Source organism: Polypterus senegalus, chromosome 12 (genome assembly GCF_016835505.1).
Source record: "Polypterus senegalus isolate Bchr_013 chromosome 12, ASM1683550v1, whole genome shotgun sequence".
Classification (NCBI taxonomy): domain Eukaryota; kingdom Metazoa; phylum Chordata; class Cladistia; order Polypteriformes; family Polypteridae; genus Polypterus; species Polypterus senegalus.
The window spans coordinates 147,735,147-147,748,936 of NC_053165.1; the positions used below are offsets into that span (position 1 = coordinate 147,735,147).

Genomic DNA, 13,790 nt, shown 5'->3' on the forward strand with positions numbered 1-13,790 from the left:
GAAATCCAGTGTAATTCATCTTGGTCAGCAAACCTCTGCTTTAAAATACACAACCTCTGAGTGGAATGAAGCCACCTAACTTAATAAAGTACAAGACAACAGGGAACTGTTGTGAGGAATTAGCTATAAATACAGTCTAGTGTGTGTGGATCCATGGCTCTGGAGGAGAAACAGCTGGGATGAGACAAAATAAAAATGAGCAAATAATACATAGACACAAATTTAAAAATGCAGTAGATGACAAATATACAGAATGAAAAGAGAAAAAGGGAGAAGCATACTCGAGTATGACATGCTTTCTTGGACAAAGCTAAAATTCCTGTGGCCTGTTGTCCATTGTATCAAGGAAACGTCCAGTTTACCCTAGGCAGTTGTCTACCCAGTGCTGTCAAATGACTGGGCAAGCAGCCAAGACTGTAGTCATGGATAAAACCAAAAACTATTACAGTTTTAGCAGGTCCAGTCACGTCCTTAATGGTGCTACAGTTGTGATCTGTTACAGGTATGTGTCCAATAGATACTTTGGCTAAGAACTAACTGCTACATTGTTAACTATTATGAGGTAAAGACTGCTTGCAGTGTCTGTGATATTCTTTTTCTCACACCCTCTTAAACTACCATGTATCATTCCACCTTTATGTCCTCCTTATACTGTATTATGAAATAATGCAAGCAGTTAACTGACTTTCAAATGTGTGTGTGTGTGTGTGTGTGTGTGTGTGTATATATATAATGTATATACTTTTTTTTTTTGTGGTGTGTGTTGGTTTTATGCTGTATCAATCTACAGTCCTGGGGAAATATTTGCTGTTGGAGTCTGTGACATCTCCCATATTGTCTTTCTTTTTGAATATCTCTGATTCCAGCACTACATTTGAATTGTTGTAAATAGTGTGTAACAAGGTGTTACTGAATGACTGTCTGATTTAAGTTGCATTGTAGCATTCAGGCCTCCTTAGTGATTGGTTGCTGCAAACAAGATAAGGTCATGTATGCTGTTGAACTGGTTGTCATAGCAGAAGTCAGTAAGAAGTGATTTCCAGTCTCTGCTTATTTTTGTGCAAGCACATCGAGCAAGGAGAGCAAGTACAAAAAAGTGGATAAAATAGAATCGAGGTTTTCCTGCAATTGCAAATTTTTTTTATTCTCTTTGTATACAAAATCTCTGTTTACGCTTGCTTTTTTAGATGAACTTATCAATAAAGCTTGGGGTTGTGGTGTCATATACTATCCTTGCAGCATTAGGCACAGTTTGGGGAAAAGTTCAGAAACTGATGCCCACCCATCATAGATAGTGACCTCTAATGCACCCAGCCACACTAACACCAGGCTAGTTCAGCATCCCCAATCATTCCAACTTTCCCTTCTTTGATAAGTTGGAGTAAAAACAGTAGACAGAGCTACAGACACAGTGCAGACTATCAATAAACACTGAATGGGCCTGGGATTTGGCCCATGCCGCCAGTGCTAGAGTGGCATTCCATAAGTGACATTTGAACAAAGTAATCTGCTTACTTACTGTATACTTGTTGAGCAGACAGAACAAGTAAAATATTGGTAGAAAAAACTAAATGCATCAGGTTTTCCTACACATGCATCACCTGTCCTATTGTTTTATTTATTTTTTTTGGAATGAAAATATTTCTGATTATTGATCCACTTATTTTCTGAGCTTGCTTGCCACAATTCGGAGTCATTTAGAGCAGGAGCCTATCATGCCCGTCTATGATGGTGTATTTGGTTGAATGTTTTTGAGGAACAGTGTCAATATTTTTGTCATTTATGTAGATATGTCCATTTTCTGAAACTATTTCATAAGTATGTATTTTCCTGTTGTTGTTTCATATCTGTATCAGATTTGTAAGTGATCTAAAATGCTGTTTGCTTCTATTTTAGGTATTAACCTTCAGTGCTAAAATATGGCAAAGGATTTTTAAAAATCTAAACTGTCAAATGCTTTGCTTTTGAGTACTGTTCCATTCAGGGGAAAAAAAAGTGAGAGAGGCTAAGAAATCATTTTGCATGAGCAGTAAAAATGACACATTTAGACTATTACACAAGACACTACAGAATTTACATGCAAAACTAAAAATACATTTTTATATATATTGTGTTCATTCCCAATAGCTTATATCCTCAAAAATTGGACCTTGCTAGTAGAGAATACCCTTGCTAGTTGACCCTAATATTGTCTTCTGAAATTATATTTCTTGTAGTGTCTTGGATGGTTATGGGTCTGAAGCAAATATCTGAGCTCTGTTTCTATTCTGTGTGTGTCCAGATAACAGGTTGACACTCTACAAATAGAAAGAGCCTGATAACAGGCAGCAAATGTTAGTTTTCTGGTGTGCAGCTCAAGGTGGAGGTTAATTACTAAATATTTAGAAAGGGGGTGTTTTATAAATGTTAAATGTATTACTGATTTCTAGCTGTCATCTAGCTGTTTGTAAAAGTGCTAATAGTTTTTATGATTTATGTTCAAGTTGGAGGATTTGTATGGTGGTTAAATATAATTAAGTGGAATTTGCCAATATGTCCACTGTAAATATTATAGTGTGTAGGAAGATCATTTTGATTATATCTTTACTAAACAGTCAGTTTATTTTGTATGACTGCTTACTGTAAAGAATATCATCCCAAAGGTGTTTTACTGGTACAGTACAGAAGAACCTTCTGATCATTTCCTCTGTATAAATATTCAAGAGGATGTACCCATATTTGTGTTTCTCATCAGTTTTGTTAAATCAGCGGTCCTCAATCAGGACCCTTTTCTTTCCAACTAGCTTCAGTCCTTGCTGATAATGAAACTGGGTATTTAACTATTTAACTTGGCTTGTCAATGCTTTCATTCATCCAAGAGAAGTTTTAATTGCACTGTAGAGCTTCCTACTCTAAAAACATTAACCATGTGTTTTGTAGACCAGAACAGATTTAAACTTAATGGTCCTTCCAATTCCCCTCTCTTTTATTTCTAAACATTTTTAACACAGACACTTCATGATGCATATGCACAGATTTAGAAGGAAGCACATTGGCTGGAGAGCTGCTGGTTTATTGGTTATCTCCATTTCATTTAACTAATGTCTGGTTAAGAAAACAGGTAGGTAGGCAATACAAGTTGAGAGCAAGAAAACAGGCAACAATTAAAACTTAAATGCAGCTGCTAAAAACTAAAATAGTTTTGAATTATAACAGGCAAGATATCTAAAATTAAGCCCAAAAACATTTTGCTTTCACAGTCAATAAATGGATTCTAATTAAGGAATTGGTTGAAGTGAAAACCTGCAGCCACTATGGACCTCCAGGACTATAATTAAAGACCTCTGATCTACAATGTAACTAAAATATTTGTCTTTGATGAATGACAGTGCTAACAAGGTAGTTAGACACCAAATTTCATTATCAGTGGTTGAGGACCCCTGCATTAGATGATCACCGCCTACCTAATTTTACTGGGCACACTTTGAGATCTGGCATGCACTTGACGTTTGAATGTTACATGGCTAACAATGAGTGTAAGAGATCACACGTTTGTGCCTATTATTATTATTATTATTACTGCTAAAAATGACATCCATCCTTGCTCTTAATCAATTTGATTAAAAGTTGTTGGAAGCTAGAGCTCATCCCTTATAGCATTCAGCACAAAATGGAAATCCTTCTCATGTGAGAAGATGCTAATAGTTTACAGATAAATACTAAGGCAGGCACAATAAAATGAAAAGTTATTATAATAGACCTGCAACCACATTAAGTCTTATAACAGTTTTTTTTCCAGTTTCAGGCCACTGTCTGTTTTAGAGTTTTCAAAATTGCTATGTTGACTTGCATTTAATGATTCCTGCTTTTTAGGTAAATTGCCTTTTTGTATCTTTGTTGGTCAGAGTGGTGTAGGGCATTAAAAACTGAAGTGTTTATTAAGCCTGTTTTTTTAAATATGGAAAAATTAAAAAGGAAGTTGGCTGTCCATTATCTCTCCTGTAATCTGTATTGCTGTCACTTCCTCTCTTTATTTTCAACATACTTTACTAAGTCTTAAAGAAGAAACGGTCCGTAAAATGTTAACCAATATGTTACAAAAAGTCACTTTAACATCACTTCAACATTCGTATGGGCTTTGACTCTTGCACACATACACCCTTGTTTGTTTTCCTGAGTAGGATTCTTATTTTAAATGTTTAAAAGTCTTGCTGAGTTGATGAGGAAAAATGTATTCAAATATCTTTCTGCAACTGCTGCCCCATCCAGAGCTGGTTCCTGTTTTGTGTTTTGGTCACCAGCTACCATCATGTTAATATTCTTTTTCATTTTCTTATGCTGCTTTTCTCGTTACATGATCATTTTACATTTTTTAATAGAAGGATTTCCTTTCTTTTACTTTTGACACTCTTCTGTAGTAAACACCCTTATCTTTCTAAAGTTTCCTTGTCGTTGTGTTGGCAATTACACAGCAGTTCCAAATTGTGTCAGAAAAGACATGTGAATAAATTGCTTTTGATCCCTGACAGTTGGAATCAGCTTACTGTTAATTAGAAAAAGTGGGTATAGAAAGTAGGTGGATGAAATAAATTTCATTTGTTTATTGACATGGTAAATTTTCATATTCCAGTTGCACATTCATTTTACTATTCAGCAATCCAGTTCTGCCTAAAGCAGGCAGTGTGATGTAATGGCTAGAGAAAATGGCCTTGAAATTACAAGGTTGCCAGTTCATTCTTTGCCTCCAACTTGCTGTGTGCACTGAACAGATTACTACTTCTTCCCTGTACTCCAATACAGGTAAATAATAGCAACATTTCCTATTGTAATCTGATTTGGTTGTGCAAATGTGTAAAAAGTAGTTTTACATTTTGCCTAGTTCAAGTTACAAAAATAAAATTGCATTGTATATAAAATCTGTATAGTAAGGTAGATATTCGAGTGATCCAAGTCTTAATGTGACTTTTTATGGTCGTCTATTTATTTTGCTGACACTCATCTAAAGTGAGACATCAAGTTTTCTTGTAGTGTTTTGTATATTTTTAAAATTTTTTATTGTGGCTTATTTTCTCTTATTCTATTTCAAAACTTTATTTCGTGTTTTTTGCTAATATTGTTTCCAATGTTGTGTATGCTTGGTTGTTCATTTTTGTGAAGCACTTTGAGCATGAGAAGGGTGGTATATAAATATCATGTTATTTCCTAACCCACTCAATCCAGACCAGGGTCAGTTGGGGCAGGGAGGCTGGAGCCTATCGCAGCTAGCTTAGGGCACAGAGCAGGAAAAACCCTGGACAGGGTGCTGGTCCATCGCAGCGTTATATAAATAAAAAAATATTATTATTGCAAGTTGCAAAAGGTAACTAAGAAAGCTCCTAACATGTAAACACATCATTATTCCATAAGTACTATTTGATAAGTAAAAGCTATGAATAAAATTCGTAACTTCAAAAGAAAAGCGATAGCATCTGCATCGGGAAAGTATAATTATAAATTGTACAAAAGAAAAGAAGGTAAAGAAAAATAATCATAGAGCTCAATATTGGAGGCATTGGTATGTCTTGCCTCAGGTTTTGTTTAAAAATTGTGGCTATTTGTTCCTTTCTGCAGAGGCTTATTCCATCATTGTACCATCAGAAGAAAAAAGCGGTAAACTAGTATTAATATACAGTACCAGTAAATGAAGAAAGGAAGTACCAGCAAAAATGGCCCCTTCTACAAATCAATGTAGCCACAGCTGAATCTGTTCTTCATCTCCAAGTAAAAGCAGGGTGTGAAATACAGAATTACCAACTCTTGGAAGCAAGCAGATTATAATGCACGAGGAACAGACTATATAATACATTTTGATCAGCCAAAGCCTTGCTAGATATAGTAAGAGAACCAAGTGTAGCATTAAACAAATGTTTTTGGTAAATGTATTAAAGATTTCTGTTCATTATGTTTATTTCACAACCCGCTTTTGCAGATCAGTGTGGAAGTCATATTTGCTAATTGGTTGCAAATGCACGTCTTTAAGTTCAAATGTAACACTCTTTTATAGGTTGAATTTAATAATCGTTATCAGGAATGAAGCCATTCGGCTACATGAATATGAAAGACAAATAAGAAAAAATACTATAGAAATAATTAAAAATAATAGAAAATGCCTGTTGAAATTCGTGAGAAAAAAATTTTAGATGCATGAAAATCAGATGATCTTTTTACTTCTGTTTCATTCCACTTCCCAAATAAAAACATTTACCATGTCAGTGATAATTTTTATTTGTGGAATAAGTCACTTGGATTCCTGTTTATTACTAGGTAAATCTCACCTTGCAAGAACTGAGGGCATGAAAACAAATAGGCACTTAAAGAAAATGGCTTTACAGGGGCCAAAAATTCATTTTATATAATTCTGCTTTTCAAGAAAATGTTAAATGTTAGATTGCTGGATTAAGGAAATGATACTACTGCCCAGGGTTTGTACAGTAGGAGTAATGTGCTCTGTGTGAACCAAATTCCTCTAATGTAACAATCAAACGAATGGTAAATTAACATTGTTAGGAAACCAATGAGAGATTTTGAGGCCAGTTTCCCATCTCTTTGATATTTTGGGTGTTGTATTAAACTTTTTGTAATGTTTGTAAGATGTTTACAGGATGCTACCTATCTGTCCAGTCATCAGTCTGTACACATTTAATCATACCTATAGCTGCTTTTCCCAAGATGGTAGGTGTCTGCAGCAGGTGCACTGCAGAAGTCAAATGTATGTGGAACCCCATCACAGGATACTCTAATGCACAAAGGGCAGATTTATTGTTGCCAGTCAAAATAAAAGTATATTTTCGAACTATGAGGACTCTCACCAACAAAAAAAAAGTCTCCATAGCCAGATACAGAGCCAAAGTCCATTTGCTTAAGGTCAGCTTTTATGCCTATTGCTCCATAATATTGACCTTTTTATTAAACAATTATTTTATGCATTACAGTTAATACATATATTAATTATTGTTCATAGTTCATTACCCATAAGGCACATTATACTGTAGACTGTACAAATATAGTATACCAAGTAAAGCATTACAACATAACAGAAAGAAAAGCAAGGCTTTTAACTTTCTTCATTGCAGTAAGATGTATTCTTGTCTGTTTTGACAGCATTTCATTTCATGCAAACTGCTCATGCAGCCCAGTCTTTGGGGTTGTGTTTTTTTTTTAAAACAAAAAAAACTATAAAATGTATTTTATGTGTGGGTTTTATGGTATTATTTTGTAATTATCTGTTTGAGCTTTATATTCATTCCAGTTGTTTACCTTTCCATCTGCCTTAATTATTCTGAATGTTTACAATTAAATGTTGTTTTAGCTTTAATAGAACTTTGACCTTGAGCAAACGCTCTGTGTGCTCAACAATACTATAAGAAAGACTTGGTAGAGATATGGTACCTGCATCTTGGGAAGCATTGGTGAAATCAAACAAAATAGGTAGTTTCCACATCCTGAATGATTTTAAATGAACACTTGCAAGCGAGACTTGCCCTCATGACAGAAAACAAATCACACAAAGTAACATGAAATCCTACAGGAGTAGAGGTGGTACTAAAAGCTTTTTATTCATTTACCTAGAGGTTTGAGGTAAGGTAGTTATTTAAGATAAAGAACAGAGCATAAGTTTCAAGATCAGGCAGTTATACATACTTAACATGATTCTAAGAGTTTCCCACAATTAAGACAATTTGTGCTTTTAACTTGTACCTATGTCTGCTTGTGTTGGGTGTTTGGGGAGCTGGAGCGCCACCTGGTGGGCACAGTAGGTCCTAAGAGAGGAACAAATCCTAAATGTGGTGCCAATCTATTGCATATTGGACTGTGGGAGGAAATGGGCATGAACAGAGAAAATTCCATGCAGACATGGTGTGAATGTGCAAATTGCACAAATTGCAACTGTGGGTGGGATTCAAATCCAGTCTCTTGAGGTTATGAGACAACAATGATGTTACATTTTTCCAGTGAAAATGAATTTCTGCAGAGTTTTTTGGGTAGTATGGTTGGAGTTGTGGGAGCATGATTGGTGTTGATCCTGCCCATTCTGTAGAAGAATGAGACTGTTCCAGACATGCCCTTCTTGTGCAGGAAATATCAGATAAAGTGCAATTACAAATTTCAATACTAACTTTTCAGCTTATTCAAAATTATACATACTGAATTCAGTGCAAATTTATTTTCATATGTATTTGCATTACTTATTCATTGATTGAGAGCTCTGTATTGTATTGGCTCTGGTGTGAGCGAGGGTTGTTAGTGTGTCTTGCTGAATTGTATCTTGCAGCTGTATAAGTCCTGGTTCTCCATGACCCTAACTTGGATAAGCAGAAAACTGCATGGATGGAGAAATTGTCTGTGTGTTAGCATTTTGAATTACTGTTTTTCAGCCCTGGCCTTGTGACCACTTTGTTTTCCAAGGCCATGTTCTTAATCATCAGTTGTTTTTTTGCCTATTATGGAAATTCTTCTTTAATTATAATAGTGTTTTATTGTGCCTAAAATTAGGGTTATGGGTAAAGGAGGAATTATGAAATAAAGAATTGTCCCTTGTGTTAATAGTGAAGTACAATCAGCAAGACTGGTTCCCATGAACTGTATATACTTTGGTTGAAACAGCATTAGGTAGACAGTGAACACATACAGTAGCAGGCTCTTTTCACCAATTAATCTACATGTGGTCCATTTTTAGACCTTTTAGTATGTAAAATTTGAACAGGGTGACATCATTCAATATATTAATATATTCCACGCCTGCCAGCTTTAAAAGGCTAAAGTGTTTTTAAAAATATCTTCCTAGAAGTTTTTATTAGGTGGTATGATATCACAATTAATTAGCAACTATAAACTGGCTGTTTGTGTAAATAGGCCCTGCAATCCTATGAAGATTTAATTTGTATCATACTCCAGATGTTGCTGAGACAGGCTCCTTAGCTTCTGTGATCCAGAATTAAGTATTTTGGAGAATGTTTGGTTATTCATCCTTGTTTCTGTCAAAAATATGAAATGTTGCTTAATGGTCAGCAAAGGTATCTGTCTTACCCCACTTAAGTCTTTTATACAGAAAAGCCAAGGTTCATCAGTTTCCCCCTGAAAATGTCTGCTTGTGCCTAAGAGTCATTCACGCACATGCAGTGTGTACTAGAGCCTATTGTTTTGGTCTTCACTGCACTGTGTTTTGTAAATGCAATGTATTTGTAGTCCCTCAAGTTGTATGATTCATTCTGCATACCTTCAATAAGATTAACAGTCTCTTCTGTAACAGGACACACCATGAAACTTAGCCAGTCATGTCCTGATGATGTATCATAGTGTTGAGTCACTACTTTGTGGAATCGCCCTTATTGTTTCACAAAAGAAAGCCTAGCCTAGGACTAAACCATGCCTACAGTTTGTCTAATGTGATTGCACAAGTGTGTTCTTCTGTTAAATATTTGTTTTTCTGAATGTAAAGAAAGAAGTTGTAAATGAGAGTTCTCAAAAGACATTTAGTTCTTTGCTACTCAGTTCAAAAGGAGTCTTGTAGTGTATAGTTTGCCTTTTCCTTTCCTACTGTGAGAAGCTGATATAAAGTGGTTAGGGTCTCTCTCTCTCCATCCATCCATCCATCCAGTGCCTTTCTCATGTTTCTGTTATAAAAATGTGCACACATAGAAATATGTAGAAAGCTATCATTTATTAGGTAAATGCATCTAAATATACACACACACACACAATTGATACATTAATAGAAAGGGACACCTAGTGAGCCTGTGGTCCTGTGTGAACTCTGATCCTTTTCGTATTCAGTCTGACTTATAAGACACACAAATTCTATGTAGAAGAAAATATATTTATCAGTCAATTTAATTAACTTGTTTAATCGTGTTTTGTGAACTTTGAAGTGTACATCTTATCCTGGAAGTGTTAGTTGCAAGGTAGGACATCTGTCTGTGTAAAACAGGATGAAACATTTTTCTGTGTTGTTTGATTAGCCATGAAACTTCTTTAAAAAGCAATGTTATTTTTGAACATTAATCTTTCATAATTAGACACACAAATCCTTTTAAAGATGCTGCCTTATTAAACAATGATCTGTAACAGCAGGTAAATAGTACAAACACTTGACCAAATGGTTTTCTATTGTAACCAGTGATAAACAGGGTACACATTTTACTTTTATATTCACACATTAAGAACAACTCTCTTGTTCTTGAATTCCTTTCCAGTTCATTACAGGCTGTTTCCCAGTTTATTTATTGAGGTGGATTCTGCTTATATTGTAGATGACAGTTTATTTATGGTTTGATTCAAAGTTTTTTTTTTTTTTTTATTAAAGTTGGTTTCCTGCTCCTGCCATATACAGTAGTGCTGTAGTTAGTGTTATTGCCTCACAGCTGTGGAGTCTTGTGCTTTAATCCCTGATGGTTCACTGTCTGTCTGTTTGAAGCTGCTATGCTCATCCTGCATCTGTGTAGGTTATTCTCCAGATTTATGTCTTGTATCCTAAAGATGTGTGTTAGGCTAGTGTATAATTATGAATGTGTGTGTGCACGTTAGTGTACCCTTTCATGGACTGGTGCCCATCCAGGGTTGCTTCTCCCTTTTGTGCATAGTGCTACCAGAATAGACAGTGGTTCTTCATGACACCAAGCAGAATAGGTAAGTTAGAAAATGGATGAATGGTTTAATCCTGTTTTCTGTCAAATTTCCACATAATAATAGCTTCATATTTTAAATATGCTTCTTGGTGTTTAAAAAATTTCAGAATCTTTGCAACTTCCTTTGTTCTAGGGAAAGTAACAGAACTTCCTTTTACTCAGCAAATGGCTCCCTAAATGCTGACAGGTTACCATTGTTTAATAGGATGTGAGTGTTGGCTGAAGTGCAGCAGACACTTTTGCAGAGTGGGCTGATCTCTGCTTAGCTTATAAGCAGCTTACACAAATGATGAGAATGAACTGATCGGGGAAACTGTAAAGAATGTTGAACCTGCTTACTAGTACACTCACGGGGAAGTCATATGATAAAGACAGGCTGTGATACATTCCATGGCCCCTTGTTGCGGGAAGGAAGATTTTGTTATTTTGACTTTGATTTCTGCATCGTTAGGAAAACTGCAGGAGAGTATTTGGAATAGGGCATTGGTGGCCATACATAATACATTGAGATAACATTACAGTATGCAACAAATTATGCCAGGATGTCCATATTTTAAATATATAGCCTGAAAACAAGTAGAGATCATAGCTCTCAAGCACCAGAGAAGCTACTAATTGTGTCCTTGAAAATACTGATTTTAGCTAACCTGTCAAAAGACAAAGTGGAAGAAGATGTAGTGTTGATTCATTTTGACAGATGGAAAAACCAAATCCTCTTTAAAATAACCATAATGTATTTTTATAGAAATAATTGGATTTAATAATGGGCAATATACAGTGTGCTGTACTATACTACTGTATTATGGATGAGTGTGTACATTTTAGATGCATCTAAGTGACTAGCTATTAATAATATTAGGGGGCTTTGCCCTCTGCTCACTTTGCTGTCCAACCCTTGGGCTGGCACTATGCGCTAACCACTTTGCAGTTGAGCCACTCGCGTATGGGGATGCAGTTGTACAATTTAGCAGTTTGTTATTTTCATGGGAATTGTTACATATGCATAATAGAACTATTTTACATTACAGTGAGTAATTAACCATATGAAAAAATAGTAAAACATAATCATTTGAAAGTAATTTGTTTCATGTTGCATTAGAGTTATTCGTTAAGTAATACGCCTTAAAACTTCAGTAAAAGCAATTTTTTGAATTACGTTTTTGTCAATTTCGTATTGAATTGTGATTCTGTATTTGGAGTTACAGCGTGACAACGCAATGTATAACTGCCCGTGAGTGAATTTCGTTTCTTTCTTTCTAATAAATAAACCAACTTTTTTGAACATTTGTCTCTGTGATTTGTTAATTGTCTTTGTAAAAGCTATTCTAACGGGAAGCTGTTAATGTTTTAATACGAATGGCATATCAAGATCTCCTTTGGTGTCTAATGTTATCTGTGGGAGATGTACGACATTACCTTTCTTGGACGCATCCTTCTTTCTACAGTAATTCGTGTGGTGGAAGACCATATGGTGTTAACAGTTGTAGATATTCAGGATATAGTAAGTTGATGTTTTCATCCTCCACACCATCACCACCAACTGTTTCAGCATATTCTATTGATACGCATTTAACCAATTTGCCGTGTAACTGATCGACAATTGTCGTGTTAAATCGTTTGACTTCGTTTCTTGGTGCTAGGATTGCCTCACTTCTCCTGTTTACTCACTTCTTCTGTTGATAACCCTTCGGGATGATATTCTACAATAAGATTTGGACATAATAAGTCTTCTTTTATTGGGAACCTAAAGTGAGGAAAACATAAATTATAAGAGTTGAGAGAGCAGGAACTGTGTCTGTCAAAAGCATTCACACGAATAAGAAGTGAGAGGGCCGTGTGCATGGTTGAATATGGTTAAGAGCAAGGCGTGACTTGAAAAAATCTTTTGGCCAAAGTCTCGTCTCGCTGGACTTGAAATTAACAAAAACGTCTCATCTCAGGATTTCCTTTTATAATAGAGAGACAAATGAGCAGACTTTATTTCCTGCATCACCTTTCTATAATGAGCACCATTCTAAACCACTTCATTTTCATTACAGCGCAAATGTTTATGTATTTATTTTCCAGTTGGAAGACACAGGTGCTAACTGACTTGCCTACGGTGACCTGGTTGTAGTGGGCGAGCTTGAACCAACAGCCTCATGATTTGTAGTCCAAAGCTTCATCCCCAAAAGCTAGGGGTGTTGAACTTTGCTCCTGGACAGTTGTAATGACTATATACTGTATTTCAATGTCAGACAATTTCTTAATGAGAACCTCATTATTGCTGGTTTAATGCAAAGTCAGACAGTCAGTCATTTTCCAAACCGCTATATCCTAACACAGGGTCACGGGGGTCCGCTAGAGCCAATCCCAGCCAACACAGCGTACAAGTCAGGAACAAATCCTGGTCAGGGTGCCAGCCCACTGCAGGACACACACACCCACACACCAAGCACACACTAGGGACAATTTAGGATCGCCAATGCACCTAACCTCCATGTCTTTGGACTGTGGGAGGAAACCGGAGCTCCCGGAGGAAACCCATACAGACACGGGGAGAACATGCAAACTCCACTCAGGGAGGACCCGAGAAACGAATCCAGGTCTCCTGACTGTGAGGCAGCAGTGTTACAATAGTAACATGTGACATTCCAAAATGAAAGCAACATTGAGCAATATAATTATCCTGTTACATTATCCTCAAGAATTGACTTCTAGGTAAGAAACTAGGTGCACCAAAAACTTCCCTTCATTGTAGCTCCCATGGAACCGTTTTTGACAGCCATGCACCATTGAATAACGAAGAGAATGGCATTGCGTTATAAGAGTGTGGGTGGCATGCCGCAATTGGTCTGGTTTAGCAATATATTCCTACTGTTGCTTGATGACTTAATAGTAGACCTTTATTTTGCAACACAGAGTCTTGCAAAATCTAGGTTTAGGTGTTCTCCAAATTGAATATAGAGGAAAATTGCAGCATTTGTACATTTAGAAAACACTGCTATTTGAGTATAGTTCAAATATAAACCGCAAATATAAAAGAAGATTGGAGTGATGTGAAAATGTATTACTTAAAGGACAGACTAGTATTTTTTTCAGTTAGTTAGTGATTTTCCTAATTGTATAGCAAAATGTTAAATAGAAAAGTGTAAAATGTATAAAAAT

The 13,790-nt window shown here is 35.9% G+C and overlaps 1 protein-coding gene across 4 annotated transcripts in view; it reads left to right on the forward strand.

Moving 5' to 3' along the window:
- The window catches only part of rab27a (RAB27A, member RAS oncogene family), a 61,159-nt gene that overhangs the window by 30,066 nt on the left and 17,303 nt on the right, over positions 1–13,790 (forward strand). The window lies entirely within an intron of this gene.